This window comes from Protopterus annectens, chromosome 2.part2, assembly GCF_019279795.1.
Source record: "Protopterus annectens isolate FY-2018-M chromosome 2.part2, PAN1.0, whole genome shotgun sequence".
In the NCBI taxonomy this organism is placed as follows: Eukaryota; Metazoa; Chordata; order Ceratodontiformes; family Protopteridae; genus Protopterus; species Protopterus annectens.
This window is the reverse complement of record NC_056730.1, coordinates 762,096,434-762,123,525: the sequence shown is the minus strand read 5'-3', so window position 1 is coordinate 762,123,525 and position 27,092 is coordinate 762,096,434.

The following is a 27,092-nucleotide window of genomic DNA, read 5'->3' as shown; positions in this document are numbered from 1 at the left end:
CCCTGGCTCACAACCTTCAACGAAGGTACGCCCATTCACGCATGTCTCCATGCAGAAGACACTCTTGCTGAGAATCAAACCGGACAGCATCTTACTGTGGGGCGCCAACACATATAATGTATATAAATACCCAAAAGAAGGCCACATGTTTTAAACATAATTTTCTCCACCCTTAGTGAGCTGAACTGTTGCAGCAAAGTGACAAACTTCCAATGCTTTATCAAGTAATTAAAAAAAATCAAACTTGGTGTACCATCCCCAGATGAATGTTATAATTGATTGTTTTACCTTAATTTTAAAGTCTATTCAGAGTAATGAAAAAGCATTAAAAATATGTCAGGGAGGGGTTGGTATAATGGTTAAGGTGTGTATTTCTTGGATAAAAATTACAGAGGTTGATTCTAACCTCTGGTTGCTGGCTAGGCTTGTAATAGTACACAAGACCAAGAGCCTCTTATTAACCTATGACTTCCATTACTAGGACCATTTAATAACATGCCTCCTGCTTGTCAATAGAGAAGTACCAGAAGGCTGAAAAACATTCAGTCTTTCAGATTTATCGTATGGCAGCATATTCATATTTGTTAGATATTGCAAAGAAACCTGAGAAGAGAAATTTAAAAGTGCACCATACCTCTCAATCAGACTTCTCTCATTTTGCATCTGAAAATGTCCATATTCCATGCCATTCCACATTGAAAGAATCTGTCACACATTCATTGTTAAATAATGTTTTGACAAACATCTGTGCTAAATAATATTGAATCATATTTATTTATCAAATGAGTGCTTTGATTTTGAAATATAAACCAGTACATTTAACCACATGGTTAGCTTCCTATATGAAGTTGTTAATAAGTTGTTTTTAAGTGTTCTATGTTTTTCCTATTTGTTCCACATTATGAGAGATAGTGTTCCACAATCTGGAGATGGAAGGTTGACAGCTATATAGAGCAGTATACCAACATGTAACATATACCAAAAGAGGTGATCCCCAGAATCTGAGAATGTAAGAAAAGAGCCCAGCCTACAAACAAGAAACGTATAATAGAAATGTAAAGATTAGAGAATTTAGAGTTGAAGGTCATTTGTTAGTTTTGATCACCTCAACAGGAAAAGTTTAGGCTAAATCGTTGAGTCCATTAGAAGTAACTGATGTAAACTATAGAGTCTATAGAGTCTGACATACTGGTAAGAAACAGGTAGAACAGATATATCATATCAATGTTTAGAAGGCAATACAAACCTATATAGTTAGTTTTCCAAAGAAAACTGGCCTCTGCTCTTGCAGTTCAGGTAGGTGATTTACTATCTAAGTCACCGAATCAAGAAATTAAAAAAAAAAAAAAAACAACTTCTGTTAAGGAGAAAAGAAGTGTCTTCAGAGTTACCAGTCAAAACAACTCTGATTCAAAATCATATTCGTATTATTCCAGGAGACAAAGTTAACTTGAATGCTTGCAGAATTTCAGAACAGAGACATGGTGGAATGATGTACTGGAACTAGTAAAGGAATGTCTTAAAAAGAATAACAAAGGAGTCAAAAAAGTGTGTGTACAAGTCACACAAAATTAGTCCCAAATCGCAATGATACAATCATGGGATGTGGTAATTCTAAGAGGCTGAATAGGATTCCAGACATGATTGGAAAAGGCAAGAATTGTACAATATGGGCTACAACTATTTAAAGCATGACAGCAGCACTTCTTAACCCCCTCAATATGGATAGCTTATTGAAGGCATATAGACCATGCTGTCAGCAGGAAACATGTTGGTTCAGGTGGTGGAGGGGTGAAATTATAGCACAGCATAGCATAGCATGGTATAGCTTGGTAGATAGTACAAATAAAATGTCCATATTAATGTATATATTATAAATAGTTTTGCATTTTATGTGTGTGGTGTGTAAACAGAATTATTATTTTTAATAAAGAGTGATTTTATTTATTTATTTATTTGTTTATTTATTTATTTATTTATGTATTGATATTTGTTAACCAGGTTAGCCCAGCTGGGCCAGGAGCCCTTTTTCAGTGGAGACCCGAGGATTAAAGCTCCAGTTACAGACAGTTTAAGTATACATAACAGTTTAGTAACAAAGATGAAATTCTGTTGCATTAGCCAGAGACAAACCTGATTTGATTTCACAAATACAGATACATTTCTAACTGCTCTTAAAGCAGCATTTGGATTTAAGGTGATAGTGGTATGTCTCTTGCTTACCCTCCCCAGGGAAAGTCAAGCAGAAATATACCACTGGTTTGAGTTCCTTACTGGCATGAGTTTTGTGATTTTGTGTAAAATTAAACTTACAAATAGTTTTAACAGCTGATGGTACTGAGTCTTAGTTTAGGATCCTATTGGAAGTTATTACAGGATATCGTCTCAGTTCAATGTAGTGTGAGCCAATCTGACTTCAAGATGTCCCTTAATTTACATGATTCATTGGGTAATGCTTGATTTCCTTATTTTGCATTCCTGTGAGGAATGTTGAAGAGAAAAGTATACCTTAATAATATTAAACGAATGGACCATTGTATCTACCAGATGAATATTTAACATGTATGATATGGTATAATGACCATGAAACAGAAATGTATTTATTTATTTTACATTTGTTGACCGGGATTGTCCGACTGAGCTGAAGAGCCCTTTTTCAGCCGAGACCCGGGGAGAAAAGCTCCAACATATTATACAATTTTCATTATAAATTAGCATTAAACAGCAATGTTACAGGATTATTACAAAGCATTAAGTAGCAATACAATGTTATACAGTGTCAATAATCAGGAGTATAGCATAACTATTTCAAGATGTATAAAAAGAAATATGTCATTAAGATGAGTATAGTTTTTGGGGTAAGTGGTTTCAAAAACCCAGTTTTATCATGATGTAGTTGCATGAAGGCAAGCCATTTACAATAGAATGTTTCTCTGAGGCAATTTGCTTAATAGATTTTAGAAGACAGTAGAAAGAGTAGTCAAGGAAGATTAGAGAGAGCTAGTGAGAAGAGTGAGTTAAGGACAGAAAGTAGATAAAGGTATGAGAAGTAGGGGGTGTTTAAGCAGGGAGAGTGCAGTGGCAGGACCAGTGACCTTTAAAGTGCTCTTTGGTGGCTGTCTTAAATTGATTAGGGTGTGTAAGAGTCCTGAAAGAAAACAAGTGTTAAAATTAATCTCTTTAGCTTACACTGGTTATTATAAAATGAGTATCTGTTATAATTTATATATTACAGTCATCACCAATATGTATTTACTAGACATAAAAATGTCAACCATTTTCCTCATATTCTCTCTGAAATAAGGATTTTCAAATATTTAAATATCCTAGAATATTAAAGTAAATAAATAAACTAATGTTGTTCAGTACCAGACTATAACCCCCATGATTTTCCACTACTCCACTCAACCTACCTAAACAGTGGAGCCACTCAGTTTACTCATGACAATTTGGGTCAGTAATTTTGATTCTCCTCAAAGGCATCCACACAAATTGCCTTTGACAAAGCCACAAAAACACTAAATATTTAGATGTGCAAAATCAAGTGTGTGTGTGTGTGTGTGTGTGTGTGTGTGTGTGTGTGTGTGTGTGTGTGTGTGTGTGTGTGTGTGTGTGTGTGTGTGTGTGTGTGTGTGTGTGTGTGTGTGTCTGCATAAATCTATATCTATTTATCTATGTATACAATATATATAAAATATATATGTGTGTACTTCAAAATATCAAAGTATCACAAGGTCACACATCAAAACATCAATCCCAAAGAACTGAAACTCAAAGAAAGTAAAACAAAAATTAAAAAAAAACAAGAGGCCAAGCCCCCATAATACCCACATCACTGGCTAATTATATATACCATCTTCAAGATCACACAACAACAAGGAAAGGGCAAATTATCACTCTCATCTATGACTCCCCCCCCATGAAGTAATGCCAGCATTCTGTGTTCATATGCTTCAGTCACGTCTGTCGGCATGACAGATGTTTGATATTCTAAATGTTCAGCTATATGGACTGCCACCAAATACCATGATCATCTTTCTGTAACTATGTTAATGTACAACATGATTGGACAACTGTTTTTCAATATATCTATATATATATATATATATATATATATATATATATATATATATATATATATATATATATGACAGAATCTGTCCAGTAAGGTTAAGGACATCTATGGAATAATGGAATATAACTGACTCCGTTATGATACCATAAACAAACAAGAAAAAAGCATGCCAATTATCCCAGTGTAAGCTTCATGGCATTAATAACATATATTTTCCAAAATATACTCAGAAACATTACAGACAACTATGGCTTTGAAGCTGCAATGTAATTTATAATATATATTGACAGCAATCATTCCAGTAAGCTCAGAGACAACTATGGATATTTTCATAACACATGTAAGCGTACCTCTCAACCTCTTAGAGATCTGGACAAAGCCATAAATAAAAGTGGGACAAAGGCCCAAAATAGGGACAATTTTTAAATTAAATGAAGTCTGCAGTTCAAATGTCTGTCATTATTTTCTAACTTCAGTCTTTAATAATATGCCACTAATTTTCCAGAAAACTACAATTTTATAAAAATAGACCAAAAATATGAGGCAAAAATCTGGACAGTCTGCAAAATCTGTACAATTGAGAAGTGTGCATAAGAAAATCTGAGGGAAAGTCAGAGGGGCATGGGCATTTTTTTTGGTGGGAATAGGCCCCATTTTTTCTTAAGAATAGAAGGAAAGGTAGACATAAGGAAAGAGGAGAAGACGGACATCACAGCAGGTACACAATAGAACAAATAACACAACACAAGACAGACAAAGGTTGGAAAAAAACAATAAGGACAGGTAAGTTACATAGATGTTACACTGCACAACACTGGCAAAGTAAAGTTTACAGACAGGGTGGGAATGCATATTAGCCATAGAGAAATGCAGAAAAACATACCTACCTATGCAATGTCATGTTATGACATGTTGCAAACTGCTTGGCAGTCTGGATGTGTATGATCTATAGTGGATGAGTTCTAGGGTAATAAATAATATCACAGCACAGATTGAATAAATAACCACATATCCGATTAGTCCATCAGCAATGCAGGTGTAAGCCAAGCAACATCACAGATGAGCAAATGCAGGACTACAAATTCTAGATAGGTCCATCAGAAGACAGAAACCAAACCTACGACCATGCTTATGAAAGGCAGACAACCAAGCACAGTGCCAAACAAAAATATTGCAAAAAACAAACAACAAAGCCTGCTACATATATATGTAGGTGTACACAACCCAAACAAACATGTAATGTAATGTTTATATGTTACACACATATGCCATGTCAATGGCAACAGACAGGTGTAGATGTGCATGTATGTCAGTCATTGGTTTAAATGGAATGTGCATGATAACAAGGTTGATACACTTATACACACCAATGACATATAAGAATATCTTCAAAAATGTAACAGTATAGCCTAATAAATACAGCAGGTTGTACACAGGAATGTGAAAAAAGTACACTGCATAGCACACACGTTTAATGACAACAAGGACATATTGCAAGCAGTAGCCAGTGACTTGTGTGAAGATGTCCCGCATTGTAAAATGGCCATACATTTGGCACATGTTCACTGTGTCAAACTAATACATGGCAATGGTCAGTAGTTGCAACAAAAGCAAACATATCTACAAAAATAATAGTGAAATATGAAGGTGAAAGGTAGGTGGACAACCAGAGCTCATATCTGGGTAAAGCAGGACAAGGTAGGTTGATACACTGCAAATGCATAGTTCAGCACAAAAGGTGGCATAGAAGCCAAACAGAAATGCATTTAACCAAATGGAAAATTTATGCCAAATGGTCAAACTGATTGCTGATGTCCACAGGACTGGACATGTATAAAACACACATACATTGTAATGTGCAATCATGTGACATCAACATAGGTTCATAGGTTCATAGGTAGGTACTAGGCTATTGGTCCTAGGGCCTATACAAGCCTAGCCAAAAAGGTACCCTGGCTTTCGCCACCCAAGAAAATTATTTTCCTGTGCCCCTGTCAAGCAGAACCACAGAAGTGATCCCCGGGGTGAATTTCCTATTACCCATCCAGTCATCAAGATTCTTCTTGAAGAGTGCCAAAGAGGAGCTCTGTTTGACATAGATAGGTAGTCTGTTCCAGAGTATGGGAAGTCTCTGGGACAGGAATCTATCCCTCCAACATGTTCTGTTTATTGTGGTGACAAGGTTTAGGTCCCTAGAGCGTGTAGCTCAGAGGGATTGAGATTTCTTTAAGTGGAGCATGTCGAACAGCTCTGGGTTTGACATAGCTTTGTATGTTAAGCAGAGATCACCTCTGAGTAGGTGATATGCGACGGAGTAAAGCTGGAGTTTTTTGAGACAGTCTGCATAAGGCATCTGTTTAAGGTCTTTGTGAGGTATTTTTGTGGCCTTTCCAGTTGTTGTAGATGTCTTGTGAGGTACATACCAAAAGGGGCATTGTACTCTATAATGGGTCTAATGAGTGATGAGTAGAGGGGAACAATGACCTCTTTTTTTCTGGATGAGAAACCTTTTGTGATGAGGTAGAAGGATTTCCTGACCACTGTGGCGATGTAATTATCAAAGGAGAGACTACTGTCAACCTGTGCCCCAAGGTCTCTTATCACACTTTCGGTGTTATGTAGACTACCGCCTATGTGATAGTTCATGTGTACAGAGTTTTTACCAAAGGGGATGACAATGCACTTTTTGGCATTGAGCTTGAGACTATGGCTTTGACACCAGGCATCTGTATCAGTGAGGCCCTTTTGTAGGATGTCCACATCATTAGGAGTTTTGATTATGGCTACTAGTTTGCAGTCATCTGTGAATTTAGTTAGCCAAAGACCTTCTGTGTTAGCCTGTACTTCAGAGAAGTAGATACCAAACAGGAAAGGACCCAGGACTGAACCCTGTGGTACTCCACTTGTCACTGGTCTGAAGTCTGATTTGGAGTCTGCTACTTTCACAGTGTGGATTCTGTCAGTAAGCCAGTTGGCAACCCATCTTGTGACATAGGGATTTATACCTAGTTTAGTGAGTGTATCTATAATTCCAGAGTAGGGGATGGTGTCGAACACCTTGGTGAGATCTAGATAGGCTGTGTGAACCACCTTACCCTCATCTATGGCTTTGGTGACTACTTCAAAGAAGTCTATCAGGTTTAGGAGACATGATCTGCATTTTACAAACCCAAACTGTGTGGGGTCCAGAGTTTGGAGATCTCCAATGTCTTTGTTTATGAGTTCCATGATGATACGTTCCATGGCCTTGCAAACCAGGCTCGTCAGGCTAATGGGGCAGTAGTTCCCGGGGTCTGTTGTGGCCCCTCCTTTTTGGAGTGGGATAACTGTCTTGGTGCTCCATTCAATGGGCACAAAGCCTGAGGTGAGGCTATGATTGAACATGGTACTTAGGTGGAGTGCCAGTTCATTCTGTAGTTCATGTAGAAGGCAGCCTGGGATGTTGTCAGGTCCCATGGTTGCTGTGTTCTTGGCTTGTAAACATAGGTAAACAAGCTAAGAATTTGAAGCACATACATGTATACTGTCATGCAAATGCTGAATAAACAAACACAAGTATATATATCAACCACCATGCTCACTACTGAGCAGAGGACACTCCTGTGAGCATCATTACAACACATCAGCAGTAAGTCAGCGATGCTCACATGTCAAAGGTACAATTGTGTGTCAGTATATATTCGACTATGTGCACACACGTACATTCAGTTAATGTATGCAGCTATTTGTGTAAGGTGTAAACTTATGCAATGAGTAATGGATGTAGAAATTTTACATACACCAAACACAAAGTAATGACCTGTAAAAGAATGGATTATACGTAATACTGTGTATAGTTTAATACTACATTGCTGTCTGATGCAGTCAGAAAATGAGGACTGGACATAGACAGGATATATCTGTATATGATCCCACTTGGCAAACAACACCACATCATGCCAGTGGAACATCATGACAACTGTCATCCAAAACACATGTGGAATGACATGTCTGTCTGTTGCACATACCTGATATAGCAATACCCAATTCCAAGCCATATCACAGTGTTAGTGATGGAGTATGGGCAACAAATGTTGTCTGTCATTTGCCCCAGTAAAACACGTTTACAGGCTACAAATTGCAGCACTAGCTGCAGGTTAACTACCACAATGCATGGACAGTTGAATGTGGGGAGGAAAGTTTAATATGTTAATGTGTGTCATGCACACATTGCAACAGAAGTAAATGTCACACAACAGTAACACATAAGCATGACAGATACATGGTATGCGTGCACAAGAGTCCATATACAATCCAACCAATTTTATGGGAATCACCATGTTGGCAGCATAACACAAGTGAAGCACACAGTCAGTACTTATGGACCAGCAGGACCAGACAGATGGGCTTGAGACTCCTGAATGATGTCACAAGCTATCTTGGGAGAAGGACTCCATCATGTTCTTCATCTGTGTTCAGAACATATGGTCATGAATTCCTGTATCTCCTCATGATAATTGTCTTGATTCCAGTCATGTCATCATCTCCTATGGGGTGCAGGCATGACGACTAAGGCAGGGGTGGGTCAATCTTCATCATCAATGTCATCATCACCATCATCCTTGGAAATCTCTTGTGATGGCCTGGCATGTGCTCTTCATCTGATAGGAGGATGTGCATGGGTCCCATGCTCTGTGAAGGTCAAGTGCAAAAAATAACATAAAAGAAAAGCAAATGTCTATCATGCAGAACAGTCACATGTATATCATAGCAGAACCTAATATGAATATGATGACAATTTACACACGGGCTGACACACGTCCATTATGGACAGATTTACTTCATAAATGTCTGGCCCTAAATGTCCTATTCATAAACAGGATGTCGGAACTCTTTTGCGAACAATTGTATAGGCTTAGAGATACCCAGGTCATTAGTTTTGTAAGAATGTATGAATGCTCAAATTAAGAGATTGTACATTCTGGATCTAATGATTTATAGGAACAGTCAACAAGTGTCCTTATTAAAATGAGGAGAAGGTGATATGGCAATATTGTAAACAATAGGCAAGCCATATGACAAACATCTAAGACAGACAGCATAATACTTTGCTGAATACACATCAATACAATGAATACAACAGCACAAATATTTTATATGTTCAATCACCACAGCTTGTGACATATAAGAATCTAATATATCTGGTACTAATAGTATTTTATGGGTAAAACTGTTATGCATACTGTACCAAAAAATATTACCAGTAAGTGTCCTGCAAAATGTAAACATCATAAAGATGCTTGCGGATTATGGACTGTTGCAAACAAATGTTTATCTCTGCAAGTGTCAGTAAATATAAGCTATAACTCTGTTTTAGCAGAAACACCTAAGCTGTTATAGGTGCAATGTTAAACTGGAGGACATGCTACACAGTCTAAAAAGATGTATGCAGTCCATGAAAAGGGAAGCAATACACAACAAATCAATAACTAGAAAATACATTGACAAATACACATATGCCAACCCATGCATAGTAATTAGCAACTAAAATACTAAGAGTTGTATGTTAAATGCCCACCTTAACCTATGGCTGACAGATACAAGAACCCAACTGTTATTTTTGTTGTGGAGTACAATTCAAAACCTGTGTCCTGAAACAATGCCTCAATAGTACATGATAATTCAACATTTTTAGTTTTCAATTACAGTTATAAGTGCAGCTATAGTATAATGATTTTACTTATCTTATAGGTTCATAGGTGTGTACTAGGCTAATGGCCCTGGAGTTTTCTGTTTCCCATCTACTCGTCAAGATTTCTCTTGAAGAGGGTCAGCAAGGTGCTCTGCTTGACATGTATGGGAAGTCTGTTCCATAGCATGGGCAATCTCTGCGTTATGAACCTGTCCCTCTAGAATGTTCTGTTAATTGTGGTAATGAGGATGAGGTCTCTGGAGTGTGTTGTACAGAGGGATTGGGATTTCTTTAGGTGTAGCATTTCTAACAGAGCTGGGTCACACATGGTTTTGTAAGTCAAGCAGAGATATGAGACAGAGAACAGTTGGAGTTTTTTGAGTCTGTCCATATAGGACAAGTGTTTAAGGCCTAGGGTCCTCTTTGTGAGGTACTTTTGTGGCCTCTCCAGTTGTTGCAGGTCTCTAGTGAGGTACATGCCAAATGGGGCATTATACACGATGAATGGACTAATGAGGGAAGAGTAGAGGGAGACAATGACCTCTTTTTTCCTGGATGAAAACCCTTAGTAATGAGATGTGCAACATAGAACTACTCTCTGACCACAGTAGCAATGCGGTGATCAAAACAGAGATTGCTGCCAACCTGTCTTCCCAGATCTCATATAACACCGTCTGTGTTCAGTGGACTACCATCAATGTGATAATTCATGGAAACCGGGTTTTTCCCAAAGGGGATGACAACACATTTTTTGGCATTGAGCTTAAGACCATGGTTCTGAACCAGTCATTGGTCTCAGTGAGGCCATTCTGTAGGATGTCAACATCATTTGGGGAGTTAATAATAGCTCCCAACTTGCAGTTGTCTGCAAACTTTGTCAGCCAGGGTCCCTTTGTGTTAGCCTGGACTTCAGAGAAGTAGATACCAAACAGGAGAGGACCCAGGACCGAACCCTGTGGGACTCCACTCGTGACTAGTCAGCAGTCTGACTTGGAGTCAGCTACTTTCATACTCTGGGTTCTATCTGTGAACCAGTTTGCAACCCACCTAGTGATATAGGGGTTAATGGCAAGCCTAGTGAGTTTTTCTATGATTCCTGAGTGGGTAATGGTATCAAAAGCCTTAGCCAGATCAAGGTAGGCTGTATGAACCACCTTGCCTTCATCCACAGCTCTGGAGACTGACTCAAAGAAGTTGACCAAGTTGAGCAGGCATGATCTACCCTTCACAAAACCAAACTGTGTGGGATCCAGACTTTGGAGAATCCCTATATCCTTGTTTATTAGGTCCATGATAATGCATTCCATAGCTTTGCCTATCAGACTCATCAGGCTAATGGGGCAATAGTTCCCAGGGTCTGTAGTCATTCCTCCTTTGTGGAGAGGGATAACTATAGCAGTGAGCCATTTGGTAGGGACAAAGCCTGAGGTGAGGCTGTGATTGAATAGGGCACACAGGTGAGGTGACAGTTCACTCTGTAGTTCATGTATAACATAACCAGGGATACTGTCAGGTCCCATAGAAGCTGTATTCTTGGCCTTGGACAGTGCTGTTTTAACCTGTGCAGCAGTAATACTGGGTGCCTGGCAATCTAGTGGTATTGTGATTGGTCCTTTGAGGGGGGAGAGGGGTAAAGTTGGCATTGAATCTGTCGGCCAGTATATTGGCAATATCTGTTGGCTCGGTATAAGATGCTCCATTGTGCAGTATCTCAGAGCAAATCTGGGTATTGCCGTGGAGATTCTTTACAGAATATTAATTCCCAAATCTCCAAAAAGTTGAGATCCCTCCTAATATTCTCCAGGGTGATTAGGAACTTGGATTGCGAGTCTTGGGACATGGCTGGGGACGTATTGCCGACTATGACCTGAATCGCTGTCTTACCCAATGTTAGCTGCACCTACAGTATCTCTGATGCATTATGTCAGTGATGCATGGTGGGTATTCTTGCATTCTAACCATTATACATGTTATCGTAACAACAACAACAAAAAAACATGCCTGTAAACAGAAGCAGATGCATTTCATTTCATAAACTAGAAAAAAGTAATCAAAATACCTCTCTCCTTCCACTGCTTCTCAAGTCTGTGTATCCACTTAACACACATGGCTCAGTTCTGGGTCCAGTTCTCCTCACCAACAAACAGAAAAGGGAAAGAATGAATGATTTACTCTTCAATTAGCAGCGATATGCATTGCTCATAACAGTTTCTAGAGACCATTAGATAATCACCACACACATTGTTCAGTATTACATACAGGTCTTAACATCTTCGAACACAGATTGGAGGGCATGAGACTGAAACCCCCACCTTTCCCAGTTTACCAGCAGCACAGAATCCTGTGGAGTTCCAGCAATCGTTTCAGAAAGCAAAGCGGAATGGGTTTGGAGACGGTGAACGATACAGAGAGAGTGAAAGGGAAACAGAATACGTACAGAGACCTTTCGCTGGCGCTTATACGCAAAGGTACAAACGAACTAGACGAAACTAGTGACATTTTTTCTGTATTTCAAGACAGTGATGTGGATTCTTCTTACATTATCAATTTATGTGGTATGGATTTAAGCAATGAAATTATTTCAGTTTTAAGTAATGGCTTAAAATTTGTTCCAACTGTATTACCACGTGAATATGTTTTGAAAAGTGATGTTTACAAGTTTATACGAAAACTGCATTTAGCTGCTTTTTTTCATGATAAAAGTATGTACAGTGTGTGCAATGAAAACAATACTATGGTTTCTACTGATTCCTCTGGTGATTCAGATGATAGTTTTTATTCCTGTTCATCAGATTATGTAGATATAAATAGTTATAGTGCATATAGTAAATTAGATACATCTAAAATTAATGTGAAAAGTGATTTTGTTCCTCCTTTTACACATGAAGGTATTAAAAGCTTCTCAGCTATGTTAAATTTTGCTGTAGAAATGTTATATAAGGATTTTTGTAAGAATAAATATGGGATCAAATACAATTTGACTAAATTAGAATGGCAAGCTTTACAAATTTTAGTCAAAAAACATGAATTGATAATAAAACCCGCTGATAAGGGTAATAAGGTAGTACTTATGCATTATACCCAATATGTACAGATGTGCTTAAAACATCTTGACGACATTAGTACATATAGTAAATGTGATATCGTAGTTTATAATAATGCTTTGAAGCAATTTGATGAGCTACTTTATAAAGGGCTGAGGTTAGGATATTTTTCAAAAGATGATATAACGAAGAAATTTAAGATTAATAATCATGAGATAGCTTTGTTTTACTGTTTACCGAAGGTACACAAAAATGTGAATTGTCCTCCGGGACGCCCTATTGTATCAGCATGTAAATATTTTTTACATAATATGGGGATTTTTTTGCACAGTTTTTTGTACCCTTATGTGAAGAAACAGACATCATATATTAGAGATAGTTTTGAATTCTTGAATAAGATATCTTTAATAAAATGGACTGAGGGTATGTTTTGGTTTACAGCTGATGTAAAAAGCCTATATACAAGTATAAAACATGAGTATGGTTTGCAAGCTTTAAGAAAAACATTAGGTGACAGCCCTCAGTCATTTTATATTATAGACTTAGTGGAATTTTGTCTTAAGAACAATTATTTTTATTTTGATGGTCAGTTATTTCATCAACTAAAAGGTACAGCCATGGGGGCAAGTTTTGCCCCGATGTATGCAAATATTTTGATGAATTGTTTTGAGATTGATTTTTTGTATCATTTGGAATTTTATAAGAAATATGTAATAAGTTATTATCGATACATTGATGATTTCATTTTTATTTGTAGGGGTGGCATAGGTGAGTTAGAAATTTTTAAAAAAGATTTACAAAAAAATCAATTTGGACTGGAATTTGATGATTTTCAAGTGGGTAGTAAAGTTAATTTTTTGGATTTGACTTTGGAGGGGATGAGTAATGGTAAGATAGTTACAAGAGTTTATAGGAAATTTGAAAATTTACATTTCTTAGATGGATTAAGTCACCATCCTTCTCACCTTATAAAATCTTTACCGTATGGAGAATTTATTAGAATTATGAGGCTGTGCAATAATAGTAATGAATTGGAAATAGAACTACGAAAGACCGTTGATTTATTCATAAGAAGAAATTATAATGAAAAAGAAGTTATGTTATCCTTACAAAGAGCTAAGAATGAAGGATTTCAGGCAAATAAAAATAAAAAAAGTAAGATAAAGAAAGGAGAAAAAAATAAATGTTTTGATAAACAGATGTTTTTTGTCTTGTCATATGATTTAATGACAGAAGAAGTCAAAAAAGCAGTACAAAAATATTGGCCTTTTTTATTTAAATATAGAGACTTAGTAGAAATTATTCCAACAAGTATTACATTTTCTTATAAAAGAGGGAGAAATCTTAAGGACATGTTAGTACATGCTAAGTACTCCAGTCCAAATGTTAACTTACCAATAGAGATAGCCTTAATGGGAACATTTCAGTGTGGGAAGTGCATTTCGTGTAAATATGTAAGTAAAACATTTGAATGTATTAATGGTAGGGTTTTTAGACCTTGTGGAATTTTTTCTTGCAACTCAATAGCAATAGTTTATGCTATAAAGTGTCCATGTGGATTGTTTTATACAGGGGAAAGTAAAAGAGCTTTCAAGGTCCGACTTCAGGAACATGTCAGAGACATAAAAAATAATAAATTAGAAAGCCCTTTAGCAGTACATTTTAGAGATTATCACAATAGTCTACCTGAGGGTTTATTGGCAACAGTTTTGGAACAGATAATAACTAATAATGATGATAGTAATTTAGTTAAACAAAAGCTGCTACATAAGGAAACAGTTTTTATATTAAAGTATAACACACTGACACCCAGTGGTATTAATGTAGAATGCAATTGGAGAGTATTTTTATGAATGAAATACATTGTAAATTAATTGATTCATTGATTGTTAAATTGTTTTATTGGCTTTGTAATTAAGGTTATTGTATGGTATAAATAATCTGGAAGTGTTTGTGATACTCATTCTCCTAGAAGGCGTGAGCCGAGGCGCTAGAGAAGGGTAATAAAACTGTGTTGGATCTTTCTACTTGGTCGTATTGCTTAGGAACTTGGATTGCGAGTCTTGGGACATGGCTGGGGACCTATTGCCGACTATGACCTGAATCGCTGTCTTACCCAATATTAGCTGCACCTACAGTATCTCTGATGCATTATGTCGGTGATGCATGGTGGGTATTGTTGCATTCTAACCATTATACATGTTATTGTAACAACAACAGCAAAAAAAACAGGCCTGTAAACAGAAGCAGATGCATTTCATTTCATAAACTAGAAAAAAGTAATCAAAATACCTCTCTCCTTCCACTGCTTCTCAAGTCTGTGTATCCACTTAACACACATGGCTCAGTTCTGGGTCCAGTTCTCCTCGCCCACAAACAGAAATGGGAAAGAATGAATGATTTACTCTTCAATTAGCAGCGATATGCATTGCTCATAAAAGTTTCTAGAGACCATTAGATAATCACCACACACATTGTTCAGTATTACATACAGGTCTTAACATCTTCGAACACAGATTGGAGGGCATGAGACTGAAACCCCCACCTACAATGTGCACTGAAACTCTGACCTTGAGAGATACCTGCTTCCATCTTGACTGAAAATGCATCTTTTAAAAGCAGTGAAAAGGCTTATTATTATGACATCAACTTGATGGGAAATGGTCTACTAATATGGATCCAGGATTGGGATTTCAATGTATAAACATTTGCTGGTCATGTGTCTAAAGAGTATGAAAGCCTTCATTCATGTCAGCACTGTGTTCAGAAACATTAACAGCAATGGAAATCATTCATTTCTCAGACAGTGGGGCAATGCCATGCATAACGCTCAACTGTCCAGATTTCTGCAGAATGTCCAGCTTGTTGCCTCATATTGTTGGTCTATTCCTCATAAAATCTGTGGTTTTCCTGCAAATCACTGAGGATTGAAATCACTAAATAATGACTGACATCTGAGTTTTAGACTTCATATCCTTCAGAAAATCCTTGTTAGCACTAAACCTTTTATTCTAGCAACTTTGTAAGTTTATAAAAAAGCAATATTTAAAATGTGTCCCTGTTTTTGGGCCTTTGTCCCCACATTCTTTTTGGCTTTGTCGAGATTTCTTCTGCTAAGAGGTTGTGATTATGGTGTCATGTAGTATAGACCTTCTATGAACAGAACCATACAAGTTGCTCTACGTAAGGGACACAGTATGGTATGTGTCAGGACCATGATATTCCTTGGTAAAGTGCACTTCACTAACAAAACATGTACATCGTCCCTGTTCTGCATTTCACCTGTTAGTCTGCCCATTTTACCACCCACAAAACTTGAGGATGATGCTGTTCTTGAATCGAATATAATATTTAATGATAAAACAGAACTTGATAGCACTTTTACAAAGTACACAATATTAATCAAAGCATTGGTCAGACATATAACAGTCTGTAGCAAGCTTTACTGACTGCTGTTAAATAGTTGATGGATGTTACTGGAACATTATGGATAGATGTGTTCATAGCATTTCATCGAGCAACCGAGTTATTCACAACCATGCTCAAAATGTACATAAATATCAATAAGTGGAATATGCTTCTATAAATAAATGCTATGGGTAGATTAAACCAATATAACAGTTTTAGTTATGTATCCCTTATGTGGATTTGAACCCACATCACGCTAAAATGTAGGCATGCTGTTTTGTTGGCTTATAAGGTGAATTAACAGCCAGCACATGTTCTTCTTAAACAAACAAATATTGCTTTACAAACCCTGTTGTTAAAAAGCTGATGTTATCAGAATGTTACAGACTACAGCCATATTTGTAGGAATTCAGTGACTATCTCTGTTATTCATAACCATGCACAACATAAGCATTAATATCAGTTATTGGAATATGCTTCTCCAAATAAATGCTATGGTGGAAGTAAACCAAGATAATAATTACAGATATGTTTCCCTATGTGAATTGAAACCCACAGCATGCCAGCATTTAGACATGGTGGCCAGGTGCTTTACAGGCCTGGCTAACAGGCAACAATGGCTTAATTAAAAAAAAAAAAAAAAAAAACAGGTACTACAGGTGTTTAATATAATTCCTGCAGAGAATGAATGAATGAATACAGAAACTGCAAACTCTTATTGGTTATTTTATTGTAAAGAAATAACATCTATCAACAAATAACGGAAACTGTGTAAGCAGTTGGACAGGCATTCCTTTCTGGCTTAAATAAAAGTGTCTGTGTACTTTGATAGGAGGAATGAGTAAAAGAAGTTACATATGGGTTTTTATTCCAATGTATAATGGTTACAGCAGGTCATACTGTGGTACTATAATGGAAAACTACGAAGTGAGTAGCCATTTGCAGCCTAGGAGCTATAGGGGTCAGTGATGCACGAGGACTGTGGCTATGTGAAATTATGTTGTTAAATGTTGTAAAATATATGTATATATACAAAGGTCATAATTATGGGGTTCTACCTGACATAAACGAAACCCCACAACACAACGCAAACCCTAAACCCAAACGCTAAAATATTGCTTTACAAACCCTGTTGTTAAAAAGCTGATGTTATCAGAATGTTACAGACTGCAGCCATATTTGTAGGAATTCAGTGACTATCTCTGTTATTCATAACCATGCACAACATAAGCATTAATATCAGTTATTGTAATATGCTTCTCCAAAGAAATGCTATGGTGGAAGTAAACCAAGATAATAATTACAGATATGTTTCCCTATGTGAATTGAAATCCACAGCATGCCAACATTTAGACATGGTGGCCAGGTGCTTTACAGGCCTGGCTAACAGGCAATAATGGCTTAATTAAAAAAAAAAACAGGTACTACAGGTGTTTAATATAATTCCTGCAGAGAATGAATGAATGAATACAGAAACTGCAAACTCTTATTGGTTATTTTATTGTAAAGAAATAACATCTATCAACAAATAACGGAAAATGTGTAAGCAGTTGGACAGGCATTCCTTTCTGGCTTAAATAAAAGTGTCTGTGTACTTTAATAGGAGGAATGAATAAAATAAGTTACATATGGGTTTTTATTCCAATGTATAATGGTTACAGCAGGTCATACCGTGGTACTATAATGGAAAACTACGAAGTGAGTAGCCATTTGCAGCCTAGGAGCTATAGGGGTCAGTGATGCACGAGGACTGTGGCTATGTGAAATTATGTTGTTAAATGTTGTAAAATATATGTATATATACAAAGGTCATAATTATGGACAGTATAAACTATAATAAATAAATGTGCAACATGATAATAGGATCCAAAGTTTTAAGGACAGCAGCTACTAAGTCCACTTAATTATCCCCATGAGAAATTGTCACAGAAGCTACTAAATGGTTAGAAAAAACATCTATCTGATATATATATATATATATATATATATATATATATATATATATATATATATATATATATATATATATATATAGATATATATAGGAACAGAACTATATCTGCAAAATCCATAGGAATGGTCAGGTATACGTAGAATACTGACACTGTAGGGATTCCACAGGCTGCCTCCCCACCTTGTTGATCCTCCTTTGTAGCTCTTTCATGTCATTCCAATGCAGGTCATAACAGCAGTGGTAAACCTGCACTCTAGTGCATTAAATTTCTATCCTTCTTTGTAACTCTTTCACATCATTCCAATGCAGGTCATCATAGCAGTGGTGAACCTGTGCTCCACTGCATTACATCCCTGTCCTTCTTTGGTGCTTCCTCACTATCTGGGTCCATACATCTATCATGCAAAGTTCCTGCATCTGGCTGTCATCATCTGCTCCAACCCAGTGTCCACAGTTAATATCTGGGTTGTCTTTTCATCGGTCCAGCTGGGTGCACAGACACATCTCAGCCCCCTCAAGTAGCCATCATGATCCAGAAGTTGATGAACTCTGAAAAATACAAACGGAGAAATGCTCACTGAGGTATCACTCAGTTTACAGATAGCAATGGTCTGATCTGTAGATGTATCAAAATCAATATCTGAAAGTAGTGCTGATGTCATTTTATCAGACCATTGGAAGATAACAGGCACATGCCACACATGGTACCATTTATTGATACCTGTTGGGTGTTTATGCAGAACATTTAGGTGTTACTGCACATGAAACCAATTTAAACAGTGGTGCACAAATGGGATTCCAAAAACTTGAATTTTAATGAACATTATTAATTATTCATGATGAAAATTATGCTTAAAGGTGGGTGCATATTAGGTGCACTTTGATTCCATGATTCAGAGTGAGAGGTAGATTGGGAACTGATAGAACTTCTGTTTTTAGTGATTATTAACTATCTTCAAGTCAGTCATTTCCAAAATTACCTGTTTAAATTATTTTTTTATTCAAAACACTATCCTTAACAGAAGTTGTTATAAGTTACTGGAGGGATGTTGCTTTGAAATGTATGTATATAGGTGTTATTTTAAATAATTGATTTCAGTCCCACATGCAGTTCTATACAGAGATTTGCATTGCAAATGTTATCAGTATGTATAGGCCACTTTACGGATCAACCACAATTCTTACTGGTAATTCCTTGCACTCTTTGGTGTAACTACAGAAACCTATTGATTCAACACTATCCCTAAGTACTATGTTATGTTGATATTATGGATATTTTTAATTTGTGTTTCCTAGCAAAACTGTTAAAACCATGTGCTGTTGCTGTTATGGATATTTCTTCAATGATGCTCCTTAACAAAGGTGTTATCACTACTGGCTAAATTTACTAAGGATTCATACTGTCTGTGGCCTGCCTACAAATCCTGTGGTTTTCAAAAACTTTCAATAAGTTCTTCAAATTTTTACTTTCTATAGAATTTTCTTGTGTCTTGCATGCATACTCATGTGTCATGATGCTGTTGTCCTGGGAACTCCATTCAACATAAATGTAGAGTGAGGGGTTCTAATACAGATGACAAACTAAAAAAAATGCTGCAAGTAATGCTGATTTTACAAATGTTAAGTATGAAAGCATTGTTGTTACTTTTTATATGGCACATTAGTATTTGTCACAGACAGTGTTATACAGACCTTTGCATTATGCAGGAATACTGTTTATGTTGAAACTGTCTGTCCAAAAATTCCACTGCATAAATGGGGCCACACAGGAATATTATCATCTACATATCACTGTCTTTAAGATGGCCATCCAAATGACCACAGGCATAAACCAGATGCCTTATAATGACCTTCTGAAAATCATCCAGCTATACACTGTCACGTATTGTGTTCTCAGCTGCGATCTCTGCTTAACATACCATGCCATGTCAAACTCACAGCTCTTGGACATGCTACACTTAGAGAATTTCAAACCCTCACAGCCACATGCACCAGGGATCCAAATCCTGTCATCACAATGAAAAATACATGCAAGAGGGATGTGATCCTGACCCAGAGACTCCCCAGACTCTGGGATAGACTGTCCATACATGTCAAGCAGAGTTCCTCTTTGGCCCTCTTCAAAAGGAACCTGGACGATTGGATGGGAGATAGGACATTTACCCGGGGCGATCATGTCAGCTGCCCTGATAGACAGGGGTGCAGGGAAGTATATATTGTGGGAAGTCATAGCCAGAGACTTGTCATGTCTAGGCATGTACAGACCCTAGAGGCAATAGCCGAGTATCAACATATGAGCCTATGAATCTATCAACTACACTTTCCATTGCCAAACCTTGGCAAAGTTGCTGATGTAATTCACTTTGAAATACACTTTGGAGGAAGCAGTAGTCCAGTAATCTCTGTGGTGCATCCTATAACAGCATAATGCTGTAGTGTGATATACTAGTTAGATAGGGGTTCTATTCCCAGACATGGCAAGTGTGTTTGTTTGGCTTTGTAGGGAGCAATGCTTTTGAGGCCATTCACAGTCACTACAACCTCCATTGCTCTTCTTTGGCAACCCTGCTGATGACATTCACATTGAAATACACGTTTGGGGAAAGAGTACCCCAGTAAGCTCTGTGGCACATGCTATAACTGTGTAATGCTGTAAGGTGATGTACTAGTTAGGTAGGAGTTCCAATCCCAGACATGGCAACTGTGAAACTTGGTGTGTGTCTGTGTCTGTCATTTGTGTCCTGTATGGAGGTGGCTGTGGGTGTGTAACAACTGGACTCATTGTGAAGTGGGTTTTGCAAATGTCTTATATGGTGGGCCTTTTATATGTCACAATGTCCACAATGCAAGAATAACAGATGTCAAACAGCAGAGAGGCTGAGGTTGACAATCCATACCCCTACATGTCATATCAAGGTCTGGCGAACAATTTAGGCAACCCTTGTATTACCCAGAGAACACTCTCAACCCATGTCTCATACACAAACACACTCTGCTAGGCAACAACCACTTTGTTGGTAGTTCCCTTGATATTGCCCACAGATAGTAACCATGGTGTGATTGCAGCGGACTACAGAGGACATGGCACCCTGTCCCATCACTACAATAGGCACATAATTGCATACAGTGCTCCTTCACTATGTTCCTCACTGGACACCTGCAACAACTGTAGTGCCATCAAATGTAACCCACAAAGGACATACCATGCCTTAAACACATGCCCTGTATGGAGAGATGCGACTGACAACAGGGAATACCTGTTTCATGCTGTCAATGTAGGTGCAAGGTCAACCTGGTGTCCATTGCCAGTTCCCATTGCATGAGGCCAGGAATTGCACATCTGATGATAACAGTCTGTGTACATAACATGCCCCAGACACCTCAGGTACACTTTCACATGTCACAGAACATGCATGTGGGATGTGTGCACATCCCAGACACCGTCCATGTCATGGACTATAGAACACATACATGGCAAGCATTGCACAGCACTTGCCACCTACAAGAGTAAACCAGATGACTGGATGGTGAATACAATACCCACCTGTGTGGGAAAATCCAGACACTACACCCCTGAGCCACACTGCAGTCCATTTTCATGTGGCCTTTTGCCAAGGTATACCCTTTACCTAGCCTTGTACAGCCTTCTGGCACAATCAACCACTACACATCTGTGAAGCAATGCACCCATGCATTTCAGTACTGGCAACTTGTGTGTGTGTGTGTGTGTGTGTGTGTGCGTGTGTGCGTGTGTGCGTGTGTGCGTGTGTGTGTGTGTGTGTGCGTAGTATAATGATTTCAACCCCATTCACACTCACTACACCTCCCATTGGCCTACTGAAGCATGTCTTCTGATGTCAGACACCTTCACATACCCCTTGCCCATATATCATCTTGATAACCTTTGTGGTGCATGTGATACCTGCGTATTACTGTATTGCAGCAAACTAGCTAGTTAGGAAGTCTAATCCTGACCCTGCCAACTCTGTTAATGTGTGTGAGTCCCTGAGAGAGTGTGGCTGTGTTGATGTTGACACCTGTTCATGTGGCCAGGCACATGTACTACACCTACCTTATCCCTCCTATATCACTGCTGCAGATGTCACTCACCATCAGATATACCTTTGGACAGCTCACCAACATGTAAGCTCTGTGGTGCATGCAATAACTGCATAGACATGTGATAGCAATACATTGTCAAGCAGGGGTTTGAAGCCCTGTACTGGTAAGTATGTGACACAAACATGCTTAGGTTTTACTCTTCCACACCCTCCCTGTCTTGCTTTGTCTCTGTCTGTTTCTCTCACTTCCTCTCTTGTGGATGTGGAGAAGTACACCTGCTTTGCTTAAGCAGCAACTTGTGTTTTGTAAGTGATGCTCATGATCAGCTGATGGCCTCTGCATGAATTGCAGTCCCCCAATAGCTGATTGCATGTGGAACAGCTGTGGTAACATTCCCATTGCCAATTGCATGGAAGCACACTCCTATACCTTTGAACATCATGTGGGTGTTGGGCCGTTTCATACACTGTGAGCAGGAACCCATGTCAGTGTTTGGCAAACAGCATCACAGATGGTATTGGGATATACCTCTAACAGCATACACTGTGGAAACAGGCCAACAAACAGGAGGTGGATGTGCCAGACATGACTACAGAACATAAGTGTTTCTCTTCTGCATTTGGAGTAATGTTGGTTTAACAGGGTGTGTGTGGATATGGCTGGTCTGCATGATTTAATACCTGTCATGACAGTATTATGTGTTTGAGGAAACTCTCACCTGTAGGGTTATCTGCAGACTGTGCAGTGTTTGGAGTCTTATGTTTCTTGTGTTACTCACAGATCACCTACCTTAGAACTGCAGAAGCATAGTCTGAGGATTGCAGTCAGTACATGGTGACAGCCATAAGAGTTGCCGACTTCATATCCCTCATAGGACATTTGTCACAACAAACCCTGTTGCAACAGTAAATGTATGAGGGTATCACAGCAACATGCCAATATTGGCCAAGTGTTTGTGGCTCCAGCCACAAGTCTGTCAACCTTTGTACATATGTCATGCAGTAAGACATGCATATGTTCTGTACACCATTATTTATTGACAACATACCTGATAACAAGCCAGTGAGATATCAGACTGTTAGATATGTCATGTATAGTAGGGGTTATTTCTGAGCACATAACCTGGGCATTCTGTGGTTGTGTGTACAGTACTGGGGTCTGTGTACTTATTGTGATTGTCAACAGTATGTGTATTGTGAATACGTACCTTGGCCTGCGTACAGACTGTGGTAGATGTCATTGTTCTTATTCCTGTTCTAGCTGATGTTACATGCTACTCATGTGTATGGTACCCTATCAGCTCACATGTTTCTAGGACCAAACACATACATGTCCCATTCCACAGACAAGCATTTGACCACACTTTATTGTGACCCAGTTTATATAGGGTAGTGTGCGAGTGGCACATATGAGGATGGTGTTTATCAGACAGTCCATATAGTGTCATATTAAGCTTGCATACCATATGTGGCTGTGGCTGTGTTCACATTGGTTGCGGGTATGCACTTTCTCACAAGTATCTGTTACTCTGTGCTGTTGCTTGCCTGTAGAGCCTGCTATATTTGCAGGAACATGTGTACTGCCCCACACAAAATGTAGGCCAGTGTTGTGGCAGTCTGCTTGTAGTTTGCTCAGTTCTTTGTTACATGCCTAACAGCTTAATGTAATTGCCCAGTGTGTTGTTATGTCCAGATATTTGCAAAATTTACTGCTGCCAGGCCACCATAACTATTGTGTATTTCTGACAAAGCAGTGGTTTTCTGTACAGATGTATGTCACTAACTACTGGGTATGATGTGGCCATGTGACCTCTGCACCACCAGTTATTATGTGTCAGGACAGACTATTGTGTGTAAATGCTTAAACTGTGTGGGCATATGTAGTCCAGTATTTTTGTGATATACCCATGTACATGGCTGTTAACATTCCCATTATTGGGCTTGGTCCACATGTCTCGCACAAAGTGGATCTGTGTATACCTCTGGACTGACCAGAGAGTGCCAGACTGTCCACATATATTGGTCATATCTCTGCTGTAGTCCACAGGATCATTACTGTGCTATTAGTGGTACTGTACTATGATGTCCTTAGGATGTTTTTCAGTAACCAATGGTGTACATGTCAATAGTAGATGTGACTTCCCACACACAACATGTCTGTTAAGACAACCCCTGTTACAGTAGCAACAGTCTACATATATACTTGCAATATATACAAGACATACCCTTGCACTAAGAGGTTGAGACAATTGGTGCTGAGGTAGGACTCCACTCCGTGTTCTGGACATATAGCAAATATATATATATATATATATATATATATATATATATATATATATATATACATATATATATATATATATATATATATATATATATATATATAGATATATATATATATATATATATATATATATATATGGGTCTGCTTTGTAATTTTGAAATACTTCTTCTTCTTCTTTCGGCTTTTCTCATTTAGGGGTCACCACAGCGGATCATCTGTCCGCTCATGTTTGGCAGTGGAGTTTTACAGTGTCGAGTTGCCAGCCTGGTGCCTAACCTTCCAAAGAAGGCACACATACGTACACACTCACACCTAGGGCCAATTTAGAGTGTCCAATCCACCTACTTCATGCCTTTGGGATGTGGGAGGAAACCGGAGCACCCAGAGGAAACCCACGCGACCACAGGGGGGACATGGTAACTCCACACAGAAGGCACCCCAGCCGAGAATCGAACCGGGAAACCTCTTGCTGTGAGGTGGCAACGCTAACCACTGCACCACCGTGGTTGCCCCTGTAATTTTGAAATACTGAAATCCAGAATTTCAGTATTTCAAACTTACAAAGTCGAATAATCACATTTCCGAAACCGGGAGAAGCTCGAAATTCAAAATACCAAAGTACCAATATTTCAGATTTCTGCTTTTGGTTGTACAGAATGTGATTGTTTAGGTTTTATTTTGATAAGTTTGTGTATGTTAGTATGTTGGTTAGGGGTATAGTGTGTGTAGGTGTGTGCTGTGACTGTTACATGTGTGTTTGAGGGATTGTAAGATATGTGTGTGTGTGAGTTTTGTTTGTGTTACTGTTTTTGTGATCTCGGAGTTAGAATATATAAGTAGGGTGGTGTGGGGTGTAAGGCCCCCCACATAGGGGTGCAGGGGGGCTTGCCCCCCTGCTTATATATAGTTTAGATTAGTTTGATTGTGGGGGGAGTATTGTGTATGTTTATGTGTGTGTGTGTTTTCGAGTTTGTGAGTTTTGGTTGGGTTTTTGACTTTGTGGTTTCGGAATACTGAAATTTGGGATTTAGTGGACCTGTATATATATATATATATATATATATATATATATATAATATATATATATATATATATATATGTATATATATATATATATATATATATATATATATATATATATCCATATGACATATACATATCTACATACATACATGGATATATACATATATATATATATATATATATATGCACACATATATATTATATATATACATATATATATATATATATATATATATACATATACAGACACGTATATATATGCATATATACAGCTATATATGTCTACACATATGCAGATATATAGATATGTATGCACATATAGTTATTTTGGGACTTTAGGAGATCTTTGAGGTGTTTTTTGAATTGGTGAGGAGATGTCATATATGGATATCTACATATATATTGACATAAATAGGTATATTTGTTTAGATATATATGCACATATAGTTATATAGTTATAGCAATCTACATATATATCAACATACATAGGTATATCTGTACATATATGATGTACATATATATATATATATATATATATATATATATATATATATATATATATATACAGAGAGATCTATACATGGCCATATATATGATGCACTATACAGATGTGTATAAATACATATATATGAATAAATATGTATATGTACATGTAGACATATATCTAGATATGTATATGTATATATTCATATCCTTGTCATGTGTAACCATTACTGCTGTGCATAACTTCCCTGATGTATCACACGGTATGTATCTGATATGTGTATATTTAGATATAACAACATATGTGATGCAACAGTAATATCACTAACATGTACTATACAATTGTAGAAGTCACAGTGATTGTTCAATACCATTCAGTATGTCTACTGACAGATGATTTGGAAAAACAACAACTGTCTACACTGCTGTCATGCCATAGTGGTTAACTATTATGACCATAGTGTACAGGGTCCTGGGTTCAATACCTGCAAGTGCTGTTTATTTTGTTCCTGGGCAGAACAAGGGCTGCTGTATACAGAGTGGTTAAGGCAGTTTTTTGCAGCTTTAAATCCTTTTGCATGGGTCTGTGTGAATCTAAGCCATGCTAAAGTACAGTTAAACTTATGGGCTCTTACACCTTGTAGACTTTGCTTACCACTGCGCAAATGTGCTTAGCTGTTATATTGCTGCAATGCTGACACCTTCTAAGCATGGCTCAGCCCTGGTAACCAGTGCTCACATCCCAGTCTGATAACATAGCAGGGTAATGGCATCTGTAATACGTGTATGTAATGCCATGTACATAACATGCATCTATGTGCTGTCATTACAGTAGCAAGGGATGTGAGTGTCATGTCTGGGACACTTGAGTATATAAGACCTGTACATCACTCTTATCCATGTGAATGTGTTACATACAAGGGTAGTATCCTAGGTAATGTGCCATCACACTGTCATGTAGTGTGTCATGCCGTTACTACTGTTGACAGTGCTTTCCCAAGCAAAAGTAAATTGCTAATTGTAGTACTGACAACAAGCACCCCCTGCATCCATAGATGGACTCTGTGTCCTCACTGTCATGTTCCTGGT